Raw genomic sequence first — 27,180 nt, forward strand, 5'->3', positions numbered from 1 at the left:
ATATATTTTGTTAAATCACTTCTTACCTTAAACGGAAGATGACGATGAAGATGTGGAAGGTTGTGGTTGACCCTCTTCTGAATCATCAAGTACTGGAATACGTTCAGATTTGGTACAATACCACACATGTCTATCCTCACGAAAATGTAAAGGCGAATCACATTTACCACACTGGACACTTAAAGGTAATACGGAATGCTCCCTTAGAAAACGATTCACTACTTCATGAGTTCCATTATAATTCCCATGAAATCGGCCGATCACATCAAAATAGGAATAACGACATATTTCACACAACCGTACCGGAGGATCCATGACAGTTAAGTGACGTGTGATGAAAATATAGAAACCGGAACTTTTGAAAACCGAAAACAAACGACAATCACGGGTTTCTCCCATAATGAAATAGGGAAAAAAACAAAATACTATCGTTTACAATGTTATATTGCACGAAAAACAGATCCTTGAAACAAGACTGAGAGACCAATGAATCGTCCAATAATAACCCTTGAAAAGAACCCAGTAGTATTTAGATTGGAGGAGCGACATTAGTGGGAGGAGCAAATGCGCATTCAAGTAAATATTGTCACATTACGCAATGGGGCGGAGCCAAGTAAGATGAAAACAGACATACAAACGAACAAGAGCTAGGTCCCGTGGCAGCGTAAAGGTATACAGAACACTTAGAAATAAAATGCAGACCTACATTAACTGAAATAATTATCTCTGTAAGTAGACATCAGCGTCAATAATGTATTGAGAGAAAGTTTTTTGTTATCACGTGCATTACTAGGAAAATATATTAATATAATACATTTCCCAATTTGGTTGAATCTAAAACTTTACCAAAAACATAAAAGTGTGCGTTTAAGCACATATTTAAGATCCGTAGACCATTTCCAAACGTTTTTATTCTATACAAGATAACAGTCGGAGCGATAATAAGCAAATTAGGACGCTTGGCCGTAGCGCTACAAACTACCCGTTTCTTTTATATCAATTTCCTCATGTTTCTATGCGATGTGCAACACCAATCTGGTTGTTTTTTGCGGTTTTTCGTCGTTAATACTTGAAAAACGGGTGTGGCCTTCTCCTGGACATTTACCTACATCAAGAAATTTCCCGTGTTTTTCTATAAATTTACCCTTGAATGTTTAAAGTAGGCCTAGACCTAGCCTTGGCACCTCAACGATTTAATCCAGCCGTGTGGAAATCTCATTAAGGCAAATAGGACCTAAACCCTTACATAGTAGTTCAAATAATGACAGTTTTGATTTATTGTTATTCAGAAATTACATTTGATAACCACCAACAACAATTAAGATATCAGGCTAACCGTAAAATGAAAAATGTCAACCAACCTTACCTTAAAAAAGTCCTATGTGCCTAAATCCTCTTCGTGCACATAAGTAGGATGTGCTTGGTGTTCTCAAGTTCTTTAAGGAACAGCTATCCTGAAGCACTATTAAAGGGCACAGCCGCAAATATCTTGCAGGATTGAAAGTGGCAACTTTGAAAGAACGCCTTGTCGAGAGGTCACTTAATCTCACTGATCAAAGGAACCACGATTTACACGATGTCACAGTGACAGAGTCAGACCAGACTGTCTGGCAAGTTACTAAATTTTGCAGCGTTGCCAATTTTCCACCCTTATGTCCATCTTTGGTGTTGTTACTGTTAATTCTTAAAATATTTTCTTTTAATTGTTCATTACTTATCATATAGTTTATCTGCTTCCTTATTGCCTTTCCTCACTGGGATATTTTTCCCCGTTGAAGCCCCTTGGGTTATAGCATCCTGATTTTCTTATTAAGCTTGTAGCCCAGTTAGTAATAATAATAATATAATAATAATTATGCAATGGCCTTTTTTTTACTTTACTTATTCTAAATCAAGAGTTGCTTTTCTGATCCTATGCTGCACAGGATCTCTACTCTACACGACCTTTTGTAATTAATTTTATGTCATACATTCCAAGGCATTCAACGTCCCACGTTTGCATGATTATGTAAATTCAACTGCAGATGCCATTTTTGTTCACATGTCAGAAAAGTTTACTTTAATAATGTAAACAAATTTCTTGACATATATGGAATTAGTATTACCAATAAATATCAAATAACCGAAAAGAAAATATGTCCGAAAAATAAATTGAATAATTAAAGGTAGGGGCGCAGCATTTCGAAAAAAAATTAGTAAAAGAAAAAAAAATCTAAATATTTTCTTGGTTGAAAGAAAATGTTAAGAGATACTGGATTGATAGAGGATTAAGGCCTAAAATCGGGATTTTTTTTATTTTTCTTTGGAATATGCATAGGTCTGTAAAGTCTGTTAGAAATCTTAGAATAACGCAAACATTTCCAGCACATTATGCTTATATTTGCCATCTACTTTTTCATATGAGTAACTCTTTTATAAAATTAGACAAATGGCGTAATCACATAATGCACCCAACAGAAACAAAACAATTCCATTCATTATAACAACAATGAAAAACATCATTTACTAAAGGAGCACTCAGTAGAGAGCATGTTTTTTTTTTTTGCCACATCAAGCAATTTTATTTTGCTTCTAACTCCACTTTCGTACTTGTACTTTGATGTATTTTCTTCAAAATGTAATGGATTGGTCCTAGGGTCATATCCCGCTTGTCCACCAAGTTTCGTTGAAATTGGTTCTGTAGTTTTTATCTAATGTTGTTCACAAACAACCATTAAACTAACAAAATATATCATTTACTTGACACTGTCACCATGCAAGGTAGGACATGGCAGCTGTCCAGAGTGCTTTGTACTGTACTTGAAAAGACAGTGGCCTTTATTAGTTGATTCACTTTATTATGATCTATAACTTATACAGCTCTTGTATAATGAATTTTATTGATTTATTTACTAATTAATAAGGTTCTTAGCTTTTAAAGATAGAAGCATTTTATGGTAGATTGAAATCCAATGAACTAACCAACATTTTTCCTGATCCTGACAAATATCCGCAAACGCACACACACAAACACACACACACACACACACACACACAGAGAGAGAGAGAGAGAGAGAGAGAGAGAGAGAGAGAGAGAGAGAGAGAGAGAGAGAGAGAGAGAGAGAATGACATCACCTGGAAGACCATAGTAAAGAGAGTATGGCACTACCCAAGACTAGGGAACAATAGTTTGATTATGGAGTGTCCATCTCCTAAAAGAGCTGCTTGCCATGCCCATAGCTAAATAGTCTCTTCTACCCTTACCAAGATGAAAGTGGCCAATGAACAACTACAGTGCAGTAGTTAACCCCTTGAGTGAAGAAGAATGCTAATCTGTGTTGTCAGATGTATGTGGACAGAGGAGAATGTGTAAAGAATAGGCCAGACCATTCATTGTATGTGTAGGCAGTGTAAAAATGTGCCGTAACCAGAGAGAGGGATCCAATGTAGTACTGCCTGGCCAGTCAGAAAACCCAATAACTCTCTAGCCGTAGTATCTCAACAGGTGGAAGATAGCGTTATATTGATTTCCTGGAGTAATGCAGATTTGGTGTTTCCTACTTAAATATCCTTAATGGCATAGAAATACTAATACATTAAGGCACTCGAATAAAATGTAGTCTGACACCTCAACATACACAGAGAGATTTGACTCAAACCTATGTCCTGGTTCCACGAGGTTATAGGTTTATATATAACCTGCTGATCGAGCCATGCCACTCATATTAATGTCTGTTAGATTGTTACATAGTATGGTACGGTATAAGGCTGCTGAAATAGTTCTAAAAGTAATTAAAGAGGTTTTCATAGAATATTTGGCCCCCTGGTCGATTATTCCTCTGCACCACTACCGCACACCAGTCTTCTAACTTTTAATAATGAATGAATATACAGCTTTTCTGGTTGAAATCTTGAACTGTATTGTCAAAAGATGGAATATGGAGGTCCTACATTACATCCCTCACATATATATACTGTATATAAGAGTTAATATTAATGGGGAATACCTTAACAACTTAAGACGTGCAGATGGCATGGTTTTGTTTAGTGAATCATGGGAGAAATGGCAAAAGATGATAGAAGATTTGAATAGAGAAAGCAGAAATGCATGACTGAAAATTAATACTAGTAAAACTAAGGTAATTTTCAATGAAAATGCAGATAACAATTATGGGTTCTGGATGAACTTCTGGATATAGGTAATGAATATATGTACTTAGGAGAGATCGAAATTGAAAGAAAGATAAGTATGGGAGGGAGAGTTTTTGGTAAACAAAATGAGATTATGAAAAGTAAAATGCCACTCTCTCTAAAAAAGAAAAGTTTTTAATTAGATGGTCCCACTAGTATTAACTTATACATCAGAAACTTAGAACATTACTAAAGCCTTAGAACACAAGCTAGTTACAACACCAAGAGCTATGGAAGGAATAATGATGGGAATAATAATAAGAGACAGAAACAGAGCAACATGGATATTCTAACAACATGTAAGAAAAAAGAAATGGACATGAGCAGTACATATGAGAATGATAAACAATAGAAGGACATTAAGAATAACAGAATGGGTCCCTGGAGATAATACAAAGCAGAAGGAAATATCATTGGAAGGAGAAAGGATTAATGAGGTGAGATCGTTTAATTATGTAGGAACTATGCTCTCTAATATCGGATCTTTAGAATTTGAGTTTAATGAAAGATTGAAAAAAAAATCACACAATGGCTACGTTAAGTAAAATAAGGAAATCAAATCGCCTGAAATTACATATAAAGAAATCAGGCTATATATCAGTTCAGTGAGATCAGTGTTTTACTATGGACATGAGTCGTGAAATGACAATGAAACAATATCCAACATATTTTGTAGATTTGAGAACAAAGCCCTCAGAAGAATATTTTGAGTTACACGGCAGGACGTGATGAGAAATGAAACTATAGTAGAGATTACTCGAGTTCCATGTGTGGATGAGATCATGGTGAGGGGTAGATGGAGATGGTTTGGGCATGCTCTTCACACTCCCCAAGAGATATTAGTTCACCAAATATCTAATGGGTCTCCACAAGGCACTACAAAAGTTGGAAGATCCAGACCTACATGGCTGAGGGCCATGAAGCGTGAAGTAGATGATGAATGGAGAGGTATTTAAAAGCTCAAGATAGAGACGACTGGCGAAATCTAACCGAGGCCCTTTGCGTCAATAGTCATAGGAGATGTATATATATATATATATATATATATATATATATATATATATATATATATATATATATATATATATATATATATATATATATATATATATATATATAGGCCTATATATATGTATGTGTGTGTACACACAATACGTATGTGTATTTACACACAGATACTAGGCCTACACTATATATCTACATGCCCACACAAACCAGAACATATATAAGATACATGCAATATGCCTACATAGAATGTTTGTGTCCACATACACACACGCACATGTACATATATGTAGACCACATAAATACATTCCATTAGATCAGGGGAGAGTGATGTTGATCATATTTTTTGATAATGACGTTTAGAAGAGAAGACCGATGGAGTGTAGAGAAAATGGCTTTATGAAATACAGTACATTACGTACATAACTGATGACAAAGAAATAATGCTAATAACAAAAACTATTAAATTTTTGAAAACCCTAAAGAAAAAAAAAAACGTTATGGGGTAGGCCTACATGGTGCTCTTACTGTTCACCAGTGAAAGGCTAGGTGGTAACCCTAGGCACCTGGATCCTGGTTCCTAATTACTCACTCTGCAAAATAAGTTTGCGGGCACTCTATCGCCTTATAGACAGGCGCAAAGCTTCTAAGCTTATTCTTATTGTTACAATTAGACTTATTTTACACCTAGCCAAAGGGATGACTGCACCCGGCGCCTCATCCCACTTGGCTACGCCCTTTTGAAACATGTTATGGGGAGAGCTGCGAGAGGGAAGCAGAGAATTAGATGGCGTGAAAAGATTAGGGATGACATGGAGAGAAGAGTTTCTGTTGAAGAGGATGCCTTTGATAGAAGGCATTGTAGAGGGCGCATCAAGCAATCGACCCCTTAATGAAGGGATAACGGTGGGAAAGAAGAAGAGCTGATATGTGAATTAAAGATGCCATACAGTAGCGTAAACGTAAATATTTTACATTATTACTTTTTATCTAATGCTTCATGATAATCAAATTATGTTTAAAAATAATAAAATAATCATATTTTAACACAAAAGAAGAAAATCTCTGCCGATATACATTCTGAAATAAAATTATTTGCAGAAATATCAATATTGGTAAATAATTCGGTTGGCAGCCATTGTCAATGTTTACATAATTTGCGGGGCGTGCCGTTCGTGTCAAGTTTAAACTTCAGAACTTAATGTGTTTTTTAAAAGTTTATTGGCTCTTTTAGGAATTGCTAATACCCGAGACAACAATAAGTAGTGACAGTGAGTGTGCTGATGATCCTCAACCCACCAAATCGAGTGGAAATATCCTGAATATTGGTGTTTTCTATAGTAATACAACACATGCTGTAAGTGCCAAGACAACACAAGGTGTTTTTTACGCATTCTTCAGTTAAAGACTGGGCTTGAAAAAGTAGCGAAGATAATCAAAACTTAAGGCTTAAGTTATGTAAGTTATGCTTACAAAGATTGAAATGCAGGACTTAAAGAAACGGGTGTTCGCGCAAAGATGCCGTTTTGAGTGGGACACTGTGGAAATAGAAAGATATTCTTGGTGCATATTGGTCCCTTGGTGATCTTAACAAGTGAAATGCCTATATGTATGGCTGTATTGGTGGGAAGCCTTTCAAAAGAAACTTTACAAAGAGGGAGAAAAGCCAACGCTTAGTGAAGACAGTGATCACTGTGATGCATTGTGGTGTAGCTCGCATAGTTTGTGGGAAAGAGTTCGAAGAAATGCATATGGTTTAAGTAGGGTTGAGTATATTGCCAAGGACAATTGATTGTTGTGGTTTTGAATTTATTCCAGCTCTTCACTTCGCGGCTGAACGTAAGTGTGACCGATATTCTTTTCCAAGCTGTTTTATTATTATTATTCTTGGTTCTTTGCATTATTAATTTATTCTATTATTATCAATGTTATTTTCTTGTTTGTATCCTTATAATGTATTTAATAAGGGTCAATACTACCATACCTTTTGTGAACTTTAGCATTGTTGTTTATCTATCTGGCGACTAATCATGCTATCAATCATGTGCATGGTTATTCTAGGGCACTTATACACTCATTCAAACCTAACCCGATTCAAATTATGAGTCTAATTGCGTTACTTAGTAATTTTGTCATCAGTCTTGCGATCAATCATGCCATCAATCATGTGCCATGTGATTAATCATACCATCAATCATGTGCATATTCTAGAGGACTTATACAGTCATTTGAACCTAACCTGATTCAATTTATAAGGGTCTGATTGCGTTGCTTAGTACTTTTGTCATCAGTCTTGCGATCAATCATGCCATCAATCATGTGCCATGTGATTAATCATACCATCAATCATGTGCATATTCTAGAGGACTTATACAGTCATTTGAACCTAACCTGATTCAATTTATAAGGGTCTGATTGCGTTGCTTAGTACTTTTGTCATCAGTCTTGCGATCAATCATGCCATCAATCATGTGCCATGTGATTAATCATGCCATCAATCATGTGCATGGTTATTCTAGGGGACTTATACACTCATTTAAACCTAACACGATTAAAAATATAAGGGTTTAATTGCATTATTTAGTACTTTTGATATCAATCTGGCGATCAATTATGCCAGCAATCGTGTCATGCGATTGATCATACCATAAATCATCTGCTTGGTTATTCTAGTTATTCTAGGGGACTGATACACTCATTCAAACCTAACCTGATTCAAATTATAAAGGTCTAATTGCGTTTATTGGTACTTTAACATCAAGCTTGCGATCAATCATGCCATCAATCATGTGCCATGTGATTAATCATACCATCAATCATGTGCATGGTTATTCTAGGGGACTTAGGCTATAAACACATTTAAACCTAACCTGATTTAAATTATAAGGGACTAATTGTGTTACTCACTACTTTTGATATCAATCTTGCGATTAATCATGGCAGCAATCATGTGTCATGCGATTGATCATGCCAACAATCATGTGCTTGGTTATTCTTGGGGACTTATACACACATTCAAACCAAACCAGATTCAAATTATAAGGGTCTAATTTCGTTGCTCTAGCATTTTTGTCATTAATCATGCCACCAATAATGTGCTTGGTTATTTTAGGGGACTTATACACTCATTTAAACCCAACCTGATTTAAGTATTAATGGTCTAATTGCATTGCTTTGTACTTTCGTTATCAATCTTGTGATCAATCATGCCATCAATCATGTGTCATGTGATTAATCATGCCACCAATAGTGTGTTTGGTTATTCTAGGGGAATTTTACATTCATTCAAACCTAACCTGATTCAAATTATAAGGGTTTAATTGCATTGCTTTATGTAAATAATTATTATCATTATTATAGGATAAGCTGGAACTCTGGTGGGTCAATCTTGCGATCAATCATGTCATTAATCATGTGCCATGCGGTCAGTCATACTACCAATCATGTGCATGGGTATTCTATGGGACTTATACACCCATTTGATCCTAACCTGATTCAAATTATAATGGTCTAGGTAGGTAGTAGGTTGGCCAAGGCACCAGCCGCCCGTTGAAATACTACCGCCAGAGAGCTATGGGGTCCTTTGACTGGCCAGACAGTACTACGTTCGATCCTTCTCTTTGGTTACGGTTCTTTCTCTTTGCCTACACATACGCCGAATAGTCTGGCCTATTCTTAACAGATTCTCCTCTGTCCTCACACACCTGACAACACTGAGGTTACTAAACAATTCTTCTTCGCTCAAGGGGTTAACTACTGCACTGTATTTGTTCTGTGGCTACTTTCCTCTTAGTAAGGGTAGAAGAGACTCTTTAGCTATGGTAAGCAGCTCTTCTAGGAGAAGGACACTCCAAAATCAAACCATTGTTCTCTAGTCTTGGGTAGTGCCATAGCCTCTGTACCATGGTCTTCCACTGTCTTGGGTTAGAGTTCTCTTGCTTGATGGTACAATCAGGCACACTATTCTATTTAATTTCTCTTCCTCTTGTTTTGTTAAAGTTTTCATAGTTTATATAGGAAATATTTATTTTAATGTTACTCTTCTTAAAATATTTTATTTTTCCTTCTTTCCTTTCCTTACTGGGCTATTTTCCCTGTTGGGGCCCCTGGGCTTATAGCATTTTGCTTTTCCAGCTAGGGTTGTAGCTTAGCAAATAATAATAATAATAATAATAATTGCGTTGCTTAGTACTTTTGATATCAATCTTGAGATCAGTTATGCTATCAATCATGTGCCTTGTAGTTAATCATGCAAAAATCATGTGTCACGTGATCAATCATACCACCAATCATGTGGTTGGTTATTTTAGGGGACTTAAACATTCATTTAAACCTAACCTGATGAAATTTATAAGTGACTGAGTTATTTATTAATTTTGTCATTAATCTTGCAATTGATCGAGCCATTAATCATGTGCCAATCAATTGATCAAACACTTTTTTTTTGTTAACTCATGCTAAATCACTCTTGGGATTTTAACGTTTCCAAAAAAGTAAAAAATAAAATGAATATATCTCTAAAAGTAAATATGTTGTACCAGGCAGTGATTTAAACATAATATTGTAGTTATTGTGTAGCTCATCAATGAATCAATCATTCATGCGAAGTCAATTTTTTTTATGCATATTATGAAGTTTTTGGATTTAAGTAATTTTCAAAAAGTAAAATCAGATGAAAATATCTTGTAAAATAAGAGCCACGGTTGATGAATAATAATGTACAAACTACCGATATGATGTAATTTATAAAATTGTCAACAGATGGCAGTTTCAAAACTATTGCGGTATTTTAGTTCTTTTTTTGTCATATATTTTGGATGATGAATAATATTGTTCAAATGGCCGATATGATATAATATATAAAATCGTCAACAGACGGTAGTTTTAAAACGATTAAAGACTTAAGGGCCGCTCATGAATGGCAGAGGCAAGGGACAATGCCATTGCCCTATCAAGGAGGACAATGACCGAGAGACTGACCATATATACATATGATCAGCGCTCAAGCCCCCTCTCCTCCTAAGCTAGGACCAAGGATGGCCAGGCAATGGTTGCTGATGATTCAGCAGATTGACGTATAGGCTCCCCCCAAAAACCCCCGTCCTTAGCTCACAAGAATGATGAGTTTACAGCCACCAAAGGAACTAACGAGTCTTGAGCGAGACTCGAACCCTAGTCTGGAGATCACTAGGCAAAGACGTTACCAACTGACCATCATAACCTGCATTATTTTAGTTCTTATTTATCATATAGGTCTAATCCGTAAATGGAAACACCGGTTTTTTTCGGGGCCCTAGGAAAGTGGAGGCCCACAGCTATAGCTTGCTTAGTATATATATATATATATATATATATATATATATATATATATATATATATATATATACACACACATATATATATATATATATATATATATATATATATATATATACATATATATATATATATATATATATATATATGTATATATATATATATATATATATATATATATATATGTAAATGCCTCACTGCTTGTATGTTGTCACAAGAAGGGTTTGCTATTATAATCAGGAATTTCTGAGTTTGGAAACGGAATATTCGCATTTTCTAATATACTTAATGCTATCCATCTTGTATGTTATACTTTCGTGAAAATATCCTGCTTTTCATAGATGAGGATAAGTAAGGGACCTTAGTCTTGATAATAATGATAAATTCACCTATCGACCTTTCTTAACCATTTTTGCTAAAATGTAGAGCTAATAAAGTTTATCATTTCTCAACATCTAACTGACAAGCTGTATAATGGACGAGAATGATGAAGACATCAAAAATCATAAAATGCAATATTTTTTTTGTCCTTTAGGCCGGGAGCACACTAGCGACTCTGTGGCGCCACAAAGCCACGCCACGCCTGTGGCTGGGATGAGCGACAGAGAGCCACAGTCGCTTGCCACAGTCGCTAGTTTGCGCGGCAAAACTTGAAAACAATAAAAACCTATGGGAGACCACATCCCCACCACACGAGGCTGTGACTTTGTGGCGCCACAGAGTCGCTAGTGTGCTCCCGGCCTTAAATAGGAGATACTTCATCAAGAGCTTGTACAGTCTTTGATTCATTAACAAGGTAGTTAGTTAAAGAATAGTAGCGTTAGGAAATAGTCTCTCCCACCCGCCTGTCAAAGACAAGCCATAAGGTTCTGGATGCGTCACAAGAAGAAAATATTCAGTGGAATGCAGATGATTGTTTTTTAAAGGCCACTCATGAATGGCAGAGGCAAGGGACAGTGACACTGACCTAGAGACTGGCCATATACATAAGCTAGTACCAGGGAGGGCCAGGCAATAGCTGATGTAGACAGCAGATAGGCCGAAAGGCTTAACCGAACCCCTCATCGTTAACTCACAAGGATGGCGAGGTTGCAGACTATACAAAAAACTATCGATATTGAGCGAGACTTGAACTCTAGTTTGGTAGATCACCAGGCAGGGACGTTCTAATAGACCATCAGAAATGCTTCCAAGGAAAGGCATTTCATGAGAGAATAAGCTTATCATAGAGGTGCGAGAGCACTTGCACAAGGGTAAAGCATAATGTAAATGTAGTTTTATGTGATGATGATACAATGCTAGTTTTTCTACTCATGAGAGGAATGTAGTGACTTTTTAGTTATTCGCTTGCTTGCATAATTTTTAAGATCTGAATTATTTCTATTTTAAATGATGTTATTGGCGGTGGTCTTCTTTTTTTCTTCTAGAATCAATTTCTTTAGAAAATAGATCAGTTATCATTCGGATTTTAATTCTCAGGCTGCTGATTGTATGATGAAACCCTTTGACTCAAGTTTATAACTGACATATAAACTTTCGTAGCTTTAACTAATACCAGGGATTACATTATTCTCACTCTATCATAATCATCATCATCATCATCTGGCGTTGATAGTCCACTGCAGAACAAATGCCTCAGACCACTTGGATGTTTATGATCTTTCTATTCCAGTCCACATCCCACAAACTTTCTTTGTTCGTCAATCCATCGTCTTCTCTTCCTTGCCCTGCTTCTTTTGCAATCTCTAGGGACCCATTATGTTATTCTTAATGTCTGTCTATTATCACTCGCCTCTCACTTCTCTAACTGCACTATTTGCTGATCACCTCGCAACTTGAAGATATCAGATGTGTTTATTTTCCTTTGGGGGTAAAGTCAATAACTTTCAACGTCAGATTTGAACAAATAGGGAACCAAGGTGCCATAACACTCCAGTGGAATGTCAGACATGAGGGATTCAGCCTTACTAAAAAAAGATTATCGTTAATAACATTTATTGTGACCAGTATTAAGTAGGCTTCACACACTCAAACGGTTTGTGAAACACGATTTTGAAGTGAAGTTTGTGGGCGGGACTTCATTCATCCTCAAACTGTTTGCATGCGAGAACAAACATCAAAAACGCTTCAGTAGATCTATACAAGTTTCCTCGTCCATCCTCAAATAATTACGCCAGTCATCTGGCTCTACAGTGATAACGTGTTTGCCTAGCATTCGCATGGCAGCAGATCGATCCCCGTCCGGGACCGTGAGTTTAAGGTGTGTACTGGGGAGGCCACTACTGTGGTTGGTTACCACAGTGGGGGTTTGGTTTTGCTCGGCTGACGTTCTGGTGAGTATCTGATGAAATTGGAACTGAACCCCGACACCTTTAACCTTTAGTTCCAAATCAACAAGGAAGTTGGTATGTGAAAGTTGTTCTCTTTTTAACAGCCAGTCCTTCGTCTTTTTTTTTTTTTTTTTTTTTTTTTTTTTTTTTTTTTTTTTTTTTTTTTTTTTTTTTTTTTCTCTCATCTTAGTGCCACCGCTAAGCCAATGGCAATCAAACAGCGTGAGCCACACCGAGTCGAGGACTGAGGTTTGATGTACGTTTGATTTGACTGTCTGACACCTTCAGTTTGACAAGCAGGTGGGACAACTGAGTTTGACGAACCGTTTGATTGTATAAAAGCCCTTTTACTTTACTCTTTGATTATTATTTCTGGCCCTTATCCATTCAAATCTCTCTCGAATCTATTCCCAGCCATTCAAGCTCATAGTCTCTGAAATATTTGTGCTTATAACTTTCTCTTGGCATTCCAAACCTACTGTCACTTGGACTGGGAATGTATTTGGTATTGGTAATTAATTATAAATGTCAAAACTGGCCTATCATTCCGGATTTATTACTTCAATGAAAAACATCTGTGTGTGTATGTGCTAGAGCGTGTGTGTGGCATTTTAAGCAATCTCCCATCTTGCGCTGAAGTGCTAAGTATGATAAAAAGGTCTTTCAGATCCTTAATTACATTCCTATTAGCAACATTCTCAACTATATACCTACGGTAAATCATCCCCATTGCGCGCTCTCTCTCTCTCTCTCTCTCTCTCTCTCTCTCTCTCTCTCTCTCTCTCTCTCTCTCTCTCTCTCTCTCTCGTAAAGCAAAAAGAGGCTTATCAAATAATAGAATAATATTCAGAAACATGGCTGCCGTATTTTTTCTGAATGTGAATTGTTTCTTTTAGTCACTTAACAGTTTGAAATGATCTTAAAATATTTCTATATTTTCAAGTATATTTCTTATATATATATATATATATATATATATATATATATATATATATATATATATATGTATGTATACTGTATAATATATATACATACATACATACATACATACATATATATTATTTCTAATTGACCACTTAAATACGTATATATATATATATATATATATATATATATATATATATATATATATATATATATATACATATATATATATCCATTTGACCAACTAAATACGTATATATATATATATATATATATATATATATATATATATATATATACTGTATATATATATATATATATATATATATATATATATATATATATATATATATATATATATATATATATATATATAGGCATCCATTTGAACTCTTGAATACGTATGTACGTGTATATACATGTATATATATATATATATATATATATATATATATATATATATATATATATATAGAAAACTACTGAGATTTCAAATAGAATCAGATTACATCCAATAAACCCATTCTAGTACGTATTGCAAATTTACAATTTAGTGTCCCCCTGTTGTCATAAATTTTCTTATATTCATAAAAAATAGTTAATTTAGAATCCATTATTATTTCACGATATTGTTATCATAAAAGTAATAGTAATATGTTAATCATTTAATAATGCAATATTAACAACCTATTACCAAAATATATTGGATATATTTTGATGTGTACAATTCGATATTTTGATAGTTTGAATACACAGTCTATTAATTAATTGTCTTTTGGTTCTTGTTTGTTTCACAGTGATAAAATGATACAGGTGCTCCGGAGGCCACAGCCTGGACAGCCATTAAAGCATTCGCGAGGTAAACCATTTGTCGAGCCAATTTCCTGTCAGTTTTATTAAAGTAGTTTAATCGCATCCTGCTTTTTTAACTCTTGCTTTCATAGCGATGTTATTTGTGGTGCGCCCATATGTATCTTTTTTGTTAGAATAGGATATATCTCCATTCGGTGTTCTTGGGGCATGACTCGGTATCTGAGTGATTTTGACGAAATGGGCTTTCAAGTTGAAATTTATTGTTATTATCAATATGATTAATAGAATTTTTAATAATAATAATGATAATAATAATAATAATAATAATAATAATAATAATAATAATAGTACACTGCTCGAGGATATATGAATAATCTAATATTTATTAATACGATAGTGTGTGTGTTATTTATTTTGTGTGTCACGCTTTAAAGAAAACGGAAATAATTTCATGGTATACTCGTGTGTCACGCTTTAAAAAAAAAGGAAATAATTTCATGGTATACTCTTAAAAATTCACATTAGACTTTGATTACTCAACCAAAGCACATCTTATATAGTTTTCCCAATTTTGTCTTTAGCACCTGACTCCTTTTTTTATATATTAGACAAAAAATTGAGCTCTATCAATTTCCATAACCTAGATTATAAAATTAATCTCGGAACATTTTATTCAAATTAGTATTGAAAATATCATTTCGTGTAATTTACACGGGTTCCGCTAGTTAATATCATTAATATAGGATAAACTGCAACCCTGGTGGGAAAAGCTAAATGCTACAATCCCAGGGGCTGGAATAGGTAAAGCGGCCCAATGACGAAAAGAAATGGGGAAGTAAGCAACGAACTAGAAAATAGGAAAAAATTATAACAGGCTAATATAAATCTGTTAATCCAAATAACAGATAGGCTATGAAAGGAGTCATATCACCAAGAGAAGAGTTTGCACCAAGTTTGAACTAATAAAGCTTCATCGATTCAGCTGTTTGATTAGGAAGATCATTTCGCTATATGGTGTCACCCGGAATAAAACTTCTAGAATACGGTGAAATATTGAATCTTTCTAATCTAAAGAAAAGGCAACACTAGTATAGCCTGGAAAGATCTGAAAGCAAAGAATGTTCAGCATAAAAAGAAGTAAATTGAACGATGGTGCTTCAGATCAGTATTCAGATCAAGGATAAGGAATCTGATAAGCCTTAATATTTTGTCCAATAATTTAAGATGAAGATGCAGAATAATATTAACACAATAATATTAACAAAAATCAGTTGCAGAAGACTACACTGAACAATACTAACAATCGCTCTTTGAATTTTGTCAGATTTATAATTTGCTCCATTCTCTAATCTGAGCTAAATCTATGTTAAGAGATTCTGAAACTTCACATTTACAGTCACCAGATTAGATTGATGTAAAGAGGGAAACGTTATCGGCGTAAGCAACCAGCTTGTTTTGAAAGTTAAACCACAGATCATATGTATGTGATAGACATATCTGTTTTGACGCTGTTACTGTTTTTAGAATGATATATTGTTAATTTATTCTTATCATTTATCTATTTCCTTATTTCCTTTCCTCACTGGGCTATTTTTCCCTGTTGGAGCCCTTGGGCTTATAGCAGCTTGCTTTTCCAATTAGGGTTATAGCTTGGGTAGTAATGATAATAATAATAATATAAAGGTCTGAAGATCATATAGTCACTGTGGTGCCCATCAACAACTATTCTTTGCAATCTCTTAGTGGAAAATTTAATGATAATACTAACAAATAATTTAACAACTCCCATTTAAGTTAAGGAAGAAGAGCCTCATGAAAAACAGGACAAAAAGCAGCACGAAAGTTAAAACCATTCATATAGAATCCATGACTATAGTCTATGAAGTGCTGTACAATATTAGCAGTTGTAAGAAGAGCATAACTAGCTCAAAGACCCTTGTGAAAGCCACACTGTACACTCGTGAGCAGATGACGACTTTCAGCATATGCATTCAGGTGATCTGCCACCAGATATTTAAACCTTTTAGATGGCATATTAGTTAGGGGTTGAGTGGTAATTTGCTGGGCTGCAGGTACCACAACTACATTTCACCTCGTGTAGTAACATTTTCAATTCTGAACAAGTGCAAAAAGAACCCATTCCAGTTTAATTGAGAAAAATATCAGTTGTAAATACTGTAGAATAAAATAGAAAACCATTCAGAATGTATGAATCAGATTTCTATATGAAAAAATGCTCAGTTCCTTACAGGTGGATTTAGCCATGCTTTCATAATCTGGCATTAGTTGATGGCATGTTGGAAGTGTCCCTGCCGGACTAGGGTTCGAGTCTCGCTGAAACTCGATAGTTTCTTTATTGTCTGCAGCCTCACCATCTTTGTGGGCTAAGGATGGGGGGTTTGGGGGAGACTATAGGTCTACCTGCTGAGTTATCAGTAGCCATGGCCTGGCCCTCCCTGATCCTAGCTTGGGTGAAGAAGGGCCTTGGGGCTGATCATATGTTTATATGGTTAATCTTTATGGCATTTGCCCTGATAGATAGGGCAATGTCACTGTCCTTTGCCTATGCCATTCATGAGTGGCCCTTAAACCATTAAGCATTGTCTTATGCCATGTTTGAACAATAGCTTCTGCAGCAACATGGAATCCGTAACGATGATTGCACACATGAATAAGAGTCCAACTATATTAGTATATGATAATTGAGAAGAGATTTCAATATTTAACAATAATGGATTTCACCAACACCGTTTGAACACGAAATGTTGCTTTGTAAGAATTTCACATCCCTGAGAATAATCTCTCTGATGGCCTGCCTTTACCAACACTGTTTCCTGGTGGCCAGAACTGTGAAAACAGTTAGCTGGGTCCTATGTTGTTTTTATGTTTTATTGTTACCTATCACATTTCTCTTTTGGGGGTGTGGGGGGAATTTTTATTTTTTCATTATGGATAGTATATTTCCCAGATTTTGTTACTGTATATGTTGAACCCATGGTCGATCCATTTGTAACCACATTTCAAAACACTAGGTTGTTAAAACTGAAATTTTGTCTTAACATTCTGGCAATAATTTGATTCAACTTTCGTCCTCCAGTTAACTATCAATCGACTATCAAACTGCTATGAAGCACACCTGTCACCCAATGAAATAGGTGCGCTACCATCAGCCAATTATTTTTGATCAGTGTCACATGTCAGTCGTTATATGAATTCGATCCACCAATTACACCAACCAATCAACCATTGCAAGGTTACCATCAACTAATTAAATGACATTCATTCACCCACTTGTTTCCGCCAGTCGTTGATGACTACTAACCGTCCCTCTCTATGAAAAAAAAATAAGATGAAGGGGCACTCAAAAAATAAATTAAAAGAATGAAGTACGAATTAATAATGGCGTAAATTCGAAAAAATGCGAGAAAATCAGTCTTTGCTAAAATATTAAAGTAAAAATGACATTCGGCTTGGAAAAGAGTCCAAATGAAAATCCATGGAAAAAAAGAGAGAAAAAAAAAATGTTTTAAAAAAGACCTGGACCCTTGCCCAGCCTCATATGTCATTTCCAATTGAGGCAGATATAATCTCTTTCATTCTCTCAATTTGTCGTTCAAAATGACCAATCAGCTGCGAGTGTCAATTTGTCCATTGTCCAATACTAATCATGGGCGTTTTGGGAAATGAATGGAAGTTAATGGATAATAAGCGTGAGAAATGATGTTGAAGGTATTACAAAAATGACACTGATTTTCTCTATATGATGTAATTGAATGGGAAGGGCGGCAGATACTGATGTTTACTATGGTCTGACGGAGAAGGATTTGTGTTTTTTTTGTAATGACAAATTGTAATAGATAGAATAACTTCTATAATAAAGACTTTATCAGGAATGACTTAACTTTGTCCGACTAATTGGCATTTATTGTTCGGTGGCTTATATGCCTGCCTGTGCTTTATCGATGTCGTATTTCATTTATATATATATTTCAAACAATTCTGGATTAATGTATTCCAAGGGTAAAAGATGTAGGATATGTCGAATTGCGCCGTAGCCCTGGTATTAGTTTAGCTGTTTTTTATTACTGTATACCATTTTTTTATTCAGTTTTAATCATAGCGTAATTATCATATTGTTAAGTGCTGTTCTGAGTCCGATATTTGTGCACTTCAAGTTGATTTTTTTTTCTATTGTAAACGTCCTGCCTGGTGATCTCCCGGATGGAGTTTGAGTCCCGCTCAAGCTCGATAGTTTCTTGTTGTGTCTGCAACCGCACCATCCTTGTGAGCTAAGGATAGGGTGTTTGGGGGAGCTTATAGGTCTACCTGCTGAGTCATCAGCAGCCATTGTCTGGCCCTCCTTGGTCCTAGCTTGGGTGGAGAGGGGGCCTTGGGCGTTGATCATATGCTATATGATCATAGGCTATATGGCTAGTCTCTAGGACATTGTTCTGCGAGCTAGACCAATCTCACTGTCAAGGGCCTTTGCCATTCATGAGTGGCCTTTAAACCTTTAAAATGACCATTTCTTAATTGTAGCTTTCTGGGTATGTAACCAATTGCATGATGCGGTCAACTTCGTTGTCAGACTGAAGATTGCTGGTAGAAAGAAGTTGTTGACAACAATGTAAAACTATTGTAGAAGGGCACTCAGTAGCGAGCATGCCTTCGCCACGCCAAGCAGTCGTATTTTGCTCTTAACTCCATTTTGTACTCGTACTTCGATGTATTTTTTCTTTCAAAATCTAATGTATTTGTCCTTGGATCATACTCCACTTGTTTACAAAGTTTCGTTAAAATTGGTTCTGCAGTTTTTGGGTAGTGTTCACAAGCAAAATATTAACATTCCGATTATTTTTAAAATACTTCTGCGCTGTTGTACTTTGATGCTGTACTTTATCCTAAATGCAACAGATTCATCCTTGGGTCATACCCTACATGATACTCAAGTTTGGTAAACATTGGCACAGTAGTTTTTGTGTAAAGTTGCTCACAAAGAAATGAATAAAGGATGAGAGAGGTGAATACATACCCATCGTGGCAAAGACAAAAATGCAGTTTTTTGAAGGAATTAAAAGGAACATGTTAGTTTTTGTAATATTTTTTTCTTTCGTTTTACTAGCAGGATTCAAAGAAATTACTTTTTACTTCCCCCTTCTGATAAAGACATAACACTTGAATTGTACGACTGAAATTAGTACATGTCTCTCTCTCTCTCTCTCTCTCTCTCTCTCTCTCTCTCTCTCTCTCTCTCTCTCTCTCTCTCTCTCTCTCATACACGCGCACTCAAAAAAAAAAACTTATGGCTCAGGGTTGATTTTTTAAATTGATTTCAAATAACCAATAGTGAGGCATCATTGATAAATTGAATGAAATTGTGGTGTTATTTACAAAAAAATTCCATCACCCACTATATTCCCCCCCCTCGGGTTTTCCCTTGTCAACAAATAGCTCTCTCTCTCTCTCTCTCTCTCTCTCTCTCTCTCTCTCTCTCTCTCTCTCTCTCTCTCTCTCTCTCTCTCTCTCTCGCTCAGAAAAAATTATTAACGTTTATTACAGAAATTTTTTTTTATATAAAATTGTAACAACATTTAACTTTAAATGTGAAATTATTTACAAGGAAGAGAAAGAGCTGCTGAACTTCAGGCCATAAGCTTCCCATATTTACTATTATATGTGAAACAAACTTCCCATATTCACAATTATTCAGGAATACACTAGAAGCCTGATTTTGGAACCAGAAAGTATTTATCAACTAGAACGGTCACTTGGTAGAGCGCATACTTCGCCTTTATCATGTATATCAGAAGATAGACAATTGAATTACGCACAATCTGGCACAAGTTTCATGCAAATCAGATAAAAATTGACCACGATATAACAAAAAGACATTTTTGTACCTTAACCTTGACCCAATGACTCCTAAAATCTAATCAAATTGTCCTTGGACCATGGCCAATCATCCCACCAAATTTTATGAGATTCGGTAAAATAGTTTTTGAGTTATGCGAATCACAAACAAACATACAAACATGAATATATAGATACACGCCTATCAAAACACCTCTAGCAACGAAGTAAAATCAAGATTTCAGTTATTTCGGTTATGGCATTTCATTCTTATTATGTTTGTATTTTTCATACGAAGATCCATTGAATGATGTAAGTAATTTGTAAATGATCATACATGGTGTTATGGGGTGAATCCAAGTTCTAAGATTAGGTTGGAGGGAAAAGCATTATGTGAAGATCTTAGAAGAAAGAGTCATAAGTAGAATCAACTCTTGTCTACTGTACAATAGAAAGTGGTGAGATCTTTGAGATGATCTAGTTTAAGGGTTAAAAGGCCGCTCATGAATGGCTGAGGCAAGGGACAGTGACATTACCCTATCAAGCTGGACAGTACCCTAGAGACTGACCATATTACATATGATCAGGGTCTAAGCCCCCTCTCCACCCAAGCTAGGACCAAGGAGGGCTAGGCAATGGCTGATGATGACTCAGCATTTAGACCTATAGGCTCCCCATACACCCCCTCCTTAGCTCCTAAGGATGGTTAGGTTGCAGCGACCAAAGGAATTAACAAGTTTGAGCGGGACTCGAACCCCTGTCTGGCGTTCGCCTGTCAGGGACGTTACTATATCGGCCACGACGAATCAATATCTATACTTGACTTGAACCGAATGAATCTTCCTCTTGAACATATTCCTGTTCTAGAACATAAGAGAAAACACGCGCAAGCTAAAGGACAAGGAAGGTTCATCTATTTCACACAGTCCATTTTCTCAGCGAGTAGGCAGACATTGCTGTTTACGAGATGTTAACAGTCGGTGAACATGCAAGAACAATGTCACTTCCACTGTCCACACTGTGAGAAAGCTTTGTTCGAGAGGCACAAAATGCAGAATCTCTCTCTCTCTCTCTCTCTCTCTCTCTCTCTCTCTCATGTGTGTGTTTTTGTGTGTATTATCACAGCATTTGCTACAGAATATTAGCCGTTCAGTGGTCAACAACAAAGTTGTTATTCATCAACATCACGTCTTTTTGTTGACCATCGGTGGTCAACAAATAAAAGACGTTGTTTTTCAACATTGCAGATGGTTGCACCATTCAGTGGTCAAAAAAAAAAAAAAGAAAAAGAAAAAAAATGGAAAAAAAAAATAAGTGGGGGGTGGGTGGGAATTAGAAATATGGGAAATTTAGTGTTTCAAGGGACCATTACTACAACATACATCTAAAATCCCTTCTCGAAATAGGTATTGGATGTTGTGGTTTGGACTTTATGTCCAGACAATTTATGACAGATTTATACTTTATTTATGACTTGTCAGTAGCAGTACCACCTCAGTATTCAGGCGCTATGTCGGCTCCGGAATAGTACACCCCAACCGAGAGTGCTGGACAATTGATTTATGGACAATACCATTAAGTATGGGGAATAGAGCAGAAGCGTATAGGGGAGTTTTAAATTCATTTTGAATTTGGCCTGATGGCTTAAATTTAAATGAGGATTGTTCACTTCTTTGAAGTGTTGACCTATCGGATGATGGGATGGAGATAGTCCAAATAAGGACTAAATATATTAAACTTTTAAAAGGAAACTGAAGACTTTCTTATTCTTTAACTGCTTCGATAATGTGGATTTGACAATAAATTTACGGTGTGAAATGCTTTAATGCCCTGGAATGCATACAATAAAATGACTGTGAAGATCCTCTAGAGAGTAGGGTTCCCCTGCATTATAGGACAAGCAAAGCAGCCCTTAAAATAAGTAAAAATAAGTAAAGTAAAAACCTCAACATCGTGTCTGTGTACAAACCACCTCCTAACCATTTGAATGGCCTCAAAATCACAACCTGGGAAATAGGGTATCTTTAGTGATCGGAGATTTCAATGGTCATATAAAGGGGCTACACCCAGAATAACTGACGTAGAGGCTGTTGAAGAATGGGCTCTAAATAATTACATAATAATTCTTGCTAGTGCAAAAGATAAAAACCATCTTTTGTCCTCACAAAAGGAAGGAGACTTTTGGACAAATTTAGTACAAAATAATCAAAATTTTATTTGTCAACAACGAAATCTAAGTAACAAACATAGCTATTATATTATTATTTACTTAAGTTTTTGTGATTTTACTTTTCAACTCAGAAATGGTTGGACATTAATACCACCTTCATACAAGAAATCTAGGATTGCAGGCCATAGTGTCAGTTTAAAAACTGGGAATCAAATCTAGAAATATGGTTACGTTTCCTCTGATCTGAAATTGATATACAGTCATATAATTTCCATTATAGCACTGATAACAGAACCTCTTTAAGCTTGCCATCGGAGATTGAAGTAGTCTACTGAGGGTACTTTATTTATCCTAATGTTTGTCCATTTGGTTAATAACTGATTTTAGTAGGAAGTTACCATTGTTGGAGGTCTGTCGATTTAGTAAATTATATTGTTACCATTTCTGTTGCTTGTTCATGCTTCTAGTTTCTGATGGGCAAGTTTTTCATTCAGTTCATATACACTTTGAAATTTTTGTTGGTACACCGCTTGCCTTTTGAAATTTGGGAAATCTAGGTTTGACTGCAGATCCAAAGAAGTGTTTGAAAGTATGAACTTGCATATATTCACTAATCTAATTGATGATATGGATGTTTTAGAAATTTAAGAATTAAAGAGATGCCTTCTTTTAAATATAAGATTCTTTTGCTCTTCCTTTAATACCACGTCTAGGTTTTAATTTCTGTCGTTTTAAAGTGGAACCTTTAATAGTTCTTCTTTAGTCATATTGAATAAAAGAATTAAATTTTGTTATGGTACCCAATTTCTTAGTCATAGAACAGCAATCACAGATATTATGATGGAATGAAATAAAGTTACATCGATACTGTGATTGATATTTTCCAACTTTAGTGTTTGTGGAGCAATATTCTACTTGTTTGTGTTTACACCTATTATGATAGGTAGAAAGTATGATGTTCGTTATAAATTCTTACAAATCACCCCGTGAAAATTGTGGGATTTGACTGTTGTTATTGTTAGTATTATGTGTGTACCCGTTTGGGCTGAGGTTGCATACTGGAAACGTCCCTGCCTAGCGATCTGCTGGACTGGGGTTCGAGACCTGCTCAAGCACGATAATTTTTTGTACCGTAATGTCTGGAACCTCACTATCCTTGTGAGCTAATGATGAGGAGTTTAGGGGAAATAGGTCTCTTACTGAGTCCTCACCAGCCATTGCCTTGCCCTACCTGGTCCTAGCTTTGGTGGAGAGGACCTTGGCTGCAAATCGTATGTGTAAATAGTCAGTCTCTATGGCGTTGTCACTATCTCCTGTGTCTGCTATTCATGACCGACCTTTGAACTCGGTAAAAAGTAGACTGTCAATTTCATGGATTTTCATAGATTTACGATTTGATTTTCCAAAATAAGATAATTGCTAATCACCATTCACTTTTATGCAACTTTGATAAATGCTAAAAGTCCCGTAAATCTTACTGGGTTTCATTATTTGATATTATCATAATACTTTTTTATTAGCATTATTATTATTAGTAATAAACGATAATGTTCAACATCAGAATAGTTTGCAACCTGAAATAACATTTTCCTTCCCTGCTATTCTCTTCATCACCTCTAATAGCCCTGTCTTTTCCCCATTCCCATTATACTTCTTCTTCTTCTTCTTACCAGTACACTGGGAGCAGCGACACGGCGAAGAACTTTGTTTTTGTTGAGCTCTGTTATTGCAGAGTCTTGTTATTGAGACCCCGAGGGTTATTACAGTTCTACCCAGCTCTAATAAGGTTGTTTAAGTTCAAGCAAATGATTCCACGTCACATTCTTTCTTCCTTTCCTTTTCACCCTTTCCCTCTGGGTCTTTTTCTTTCCTGTCTTTTATTATCAGGCGTTTACCCTTTAGTTATTTGCCAAGTTTTCTGACAGCAATGAAGTTCGTTTGGCTGGAGGGTCGATCTTATAGGAGGGTATCTGGGGTGTCGGACAGTGTAGAGGATATTAAACCTGAATGATTATTCCTGAAGATAAGTTTTAAGTGATGCAATTTGATAAGTCCAATATATATATATATATATATATATATATATATATATATATATATATATATATATATATATATATATATAAATATAAATATATATTCATTTATTTGTACATTTGTGTGTGTTTATATATATGTATTTACATCAATATATATGAAAACATCTATGTATATTGTATATATGTATATACAATATACTGTATATATATGTATATACAGTATACTGTATATATATATATATATATATATATATATATATATATATATATATATATATATATATATATACAGTTTATATGGAGCCGTTTTAGGTTACTGCAGGACAAAGGCCTCAGACATGTTCTTAGTCGTGTCTGGTGTTTGGCAATTTTTATTACCACACTAGCCAATGTGGATTGGTGGTGGTGGGAGACTTTAAACAGATCGCTCACTGCAAACCAACCTAGTGGCCCTGACTAGTACGGCGTTGTACAGCGACACAGAAACCCTTTTAGTACGTATATGGACTATTTTCTAGAGAACTCAATAAGAGAAACATGCAGATAAAAGAGCAATAATATATCAAACAGAAACAGACAGATAAACAGATAAGAGCTTTGCTTGCACTGCTTTAACCACCGCTGGCACAGTTAAGACCACAACACAGCTTCTCAAAGAATTTAATACAAAGAGTCTACACTCTTTGATTCTCGTTCTGAAAAGCAGCTACTAGTTAAGGGGGGGTTGGTTGGATAGTTAATGTGGGAATGGGTGGTGGTGGGGCCTGGCAGAGAAGTGAATAATAAGATGTGATATCAAAGTTAATTACCTCCAGGAGCAAGGGAGGCAAAGGCCAGGGGCTAAAAGGGGGATCTTTACTCCGGGTTAAGGGGCAAAGTGGGGGGGAAAGGCGTTCAGGGAGTGGCGTGTTTGGGAGGGGGGTAGGGGGAGGCAGAGAGAGAGAGAGAGAGAGGAATTACCATATAGATGAGGCCACGTTCCCTTGGAATGCCCATGAGGAGGCGAAGGAAGAGAAGGAGGAGGAGGAGGAGGAAGAGAAAGGAAGAGGCGGAGGGAAGGAAAATAGTAAGGGGAGAGATGAGCGATTTTTGGTGTTTTGGATGAAGGAAGGGGCGTGAGTGGGGGAGGGGGAGGGGGTTGGGGATGGCGGAAGAAAGGGAAATCATTTGGGAAACGAAGTTGGACGGGAAGGGAATGGAGCACATTACTTTATTAGGAAATGATGTAAGACGAATGAACGAGAGAAGTGAGAAATACAAATAAATAGATAATAAATAGAATATGCATGCTATATTGAATATAAAAAATACAGATAAAGGTCAAGAGAGAAATAAAAATAAATAGAATATGCATGCAATATTAAAGATAAAAATGCAGATAAAGGTCAAAAGAGAAATACAAGTTAATAGAATATGCATGCAATATTAAAGATAAAAAATGAAGATGAAGGTCAAGAGAGAAATGAAAATAGATAAAATATGCATGCAATAATAATGATAAAAAAATACAGATAAAGGACAAGACATGAATGCAAATAGATAACATATGCATGCAATAATAATGATATAAAAATACAGATAAAGGTCAAGAGAGAAATAAAAATAAATAGAATATGCATGCAATATTGAAGATAAAAATGCAGATAAAGGTCAAAAGAGAAATAGAAATTAATTGAATATGCATGGAATATTAAAGATAAAAAATGAAGATGAAGGTCAAGAGAGAAATACAAATTAATAGAATATGCATGCAATATTAAAGATGAAAAATGAAGATGGAGGTCAAGAGAGAAATAAAAAATCGATAAAATATGCATGCAATAATAATGATAAAAAAATACAGATAAAGGTCAAGAGATGAATGCAAATAGATAAAATATGCATGCGATAATAAAGATAAAAAATAAAGATAAAGTTCAAGAGAGAAATACAAATAAATAGAATATGCATGCTATATTGAATATAAAAAATGCAGATAAAGGTCAAGAGAGAAATACACATAGAATATACATGCAATATTGAAGATTAAAAATAGATAAAGGTCAAGAGCGAAATACAAATAAATAGAATATGCATGCAATATTGAAGATAGAAAATGATGAAGGTCAAGAGCGAAATACGAATAAATAGAATATGCAATATTGAAGAAATAAAATGTAAATAAATAAATTACGATGAATATTGATTTGCTTGGAAGTTTAGGGTTAACGGAAGTTGATAAAAATAAGGCCAAGGGAAAGGGGAATAAGGGAAAATTGATAGAGTAAAGAGATAAGAAAAATGGGACACTGAAAATGAATAAAAAAAAAAAGGAAAGGAGATTTGTTCAAAGTATGAACATAGAAACTTGAACGAATTTGCAGGGTAGATATAGTTAATGATAGAGGAAGAATTGCCGAGTAAAATAGTTAATCAAGATAAAGAGGATGAATAACAGGAATAATATGGGGAAACATTTCCTGTTTCATTGTTTATTATACTAACAAATTATCCTGGAATATATATATATATATATATATATATATATATATATATATATATATATATATATACATACACACAC

The 27,180-nt window shown here is 35.3% G+C and overlaps 1 long non-coding RNA gene across 1 annotated transcript in view; it reads left to right on the plus strand.

The window, feature by feature from the left end:
• The first annotated feature begins 6,352 nt into the window (after positions 1 to 6,352).
• The window catches only part of LOC137654980 (uncharacterized), a 728,027-nt gene continuing 707,199 nt past the window's right edge, over positions 6,353 to 27,180 (plus strand). Inside the window, exon 1 of the long non-coding RNA XR_011046770.1 lies at positions 6,353 to 7,014. This is a non-coding gene — a long non-coding RNA (uncharacterized lncRNA). The remainder of the gene's footprint in view (positions 7,015 to 27,180) is intronic.

This window comes from Palaemon carinicauda, chromosome 16, assembly GCF_036898095.1.
Source record: "Palaemon carinicauda isolate YSFRI2023 chromosome 16, ASM3689809v2, whole genome shotgun sequence".
Classification (NCBI taxonomy): domain Eukaryota; kingdom Metazoa; phylum Arthropoda; class Malacostraca; order Decapoda; family Palaemonidae; genus Palaemon; species Palaemon carinicauda.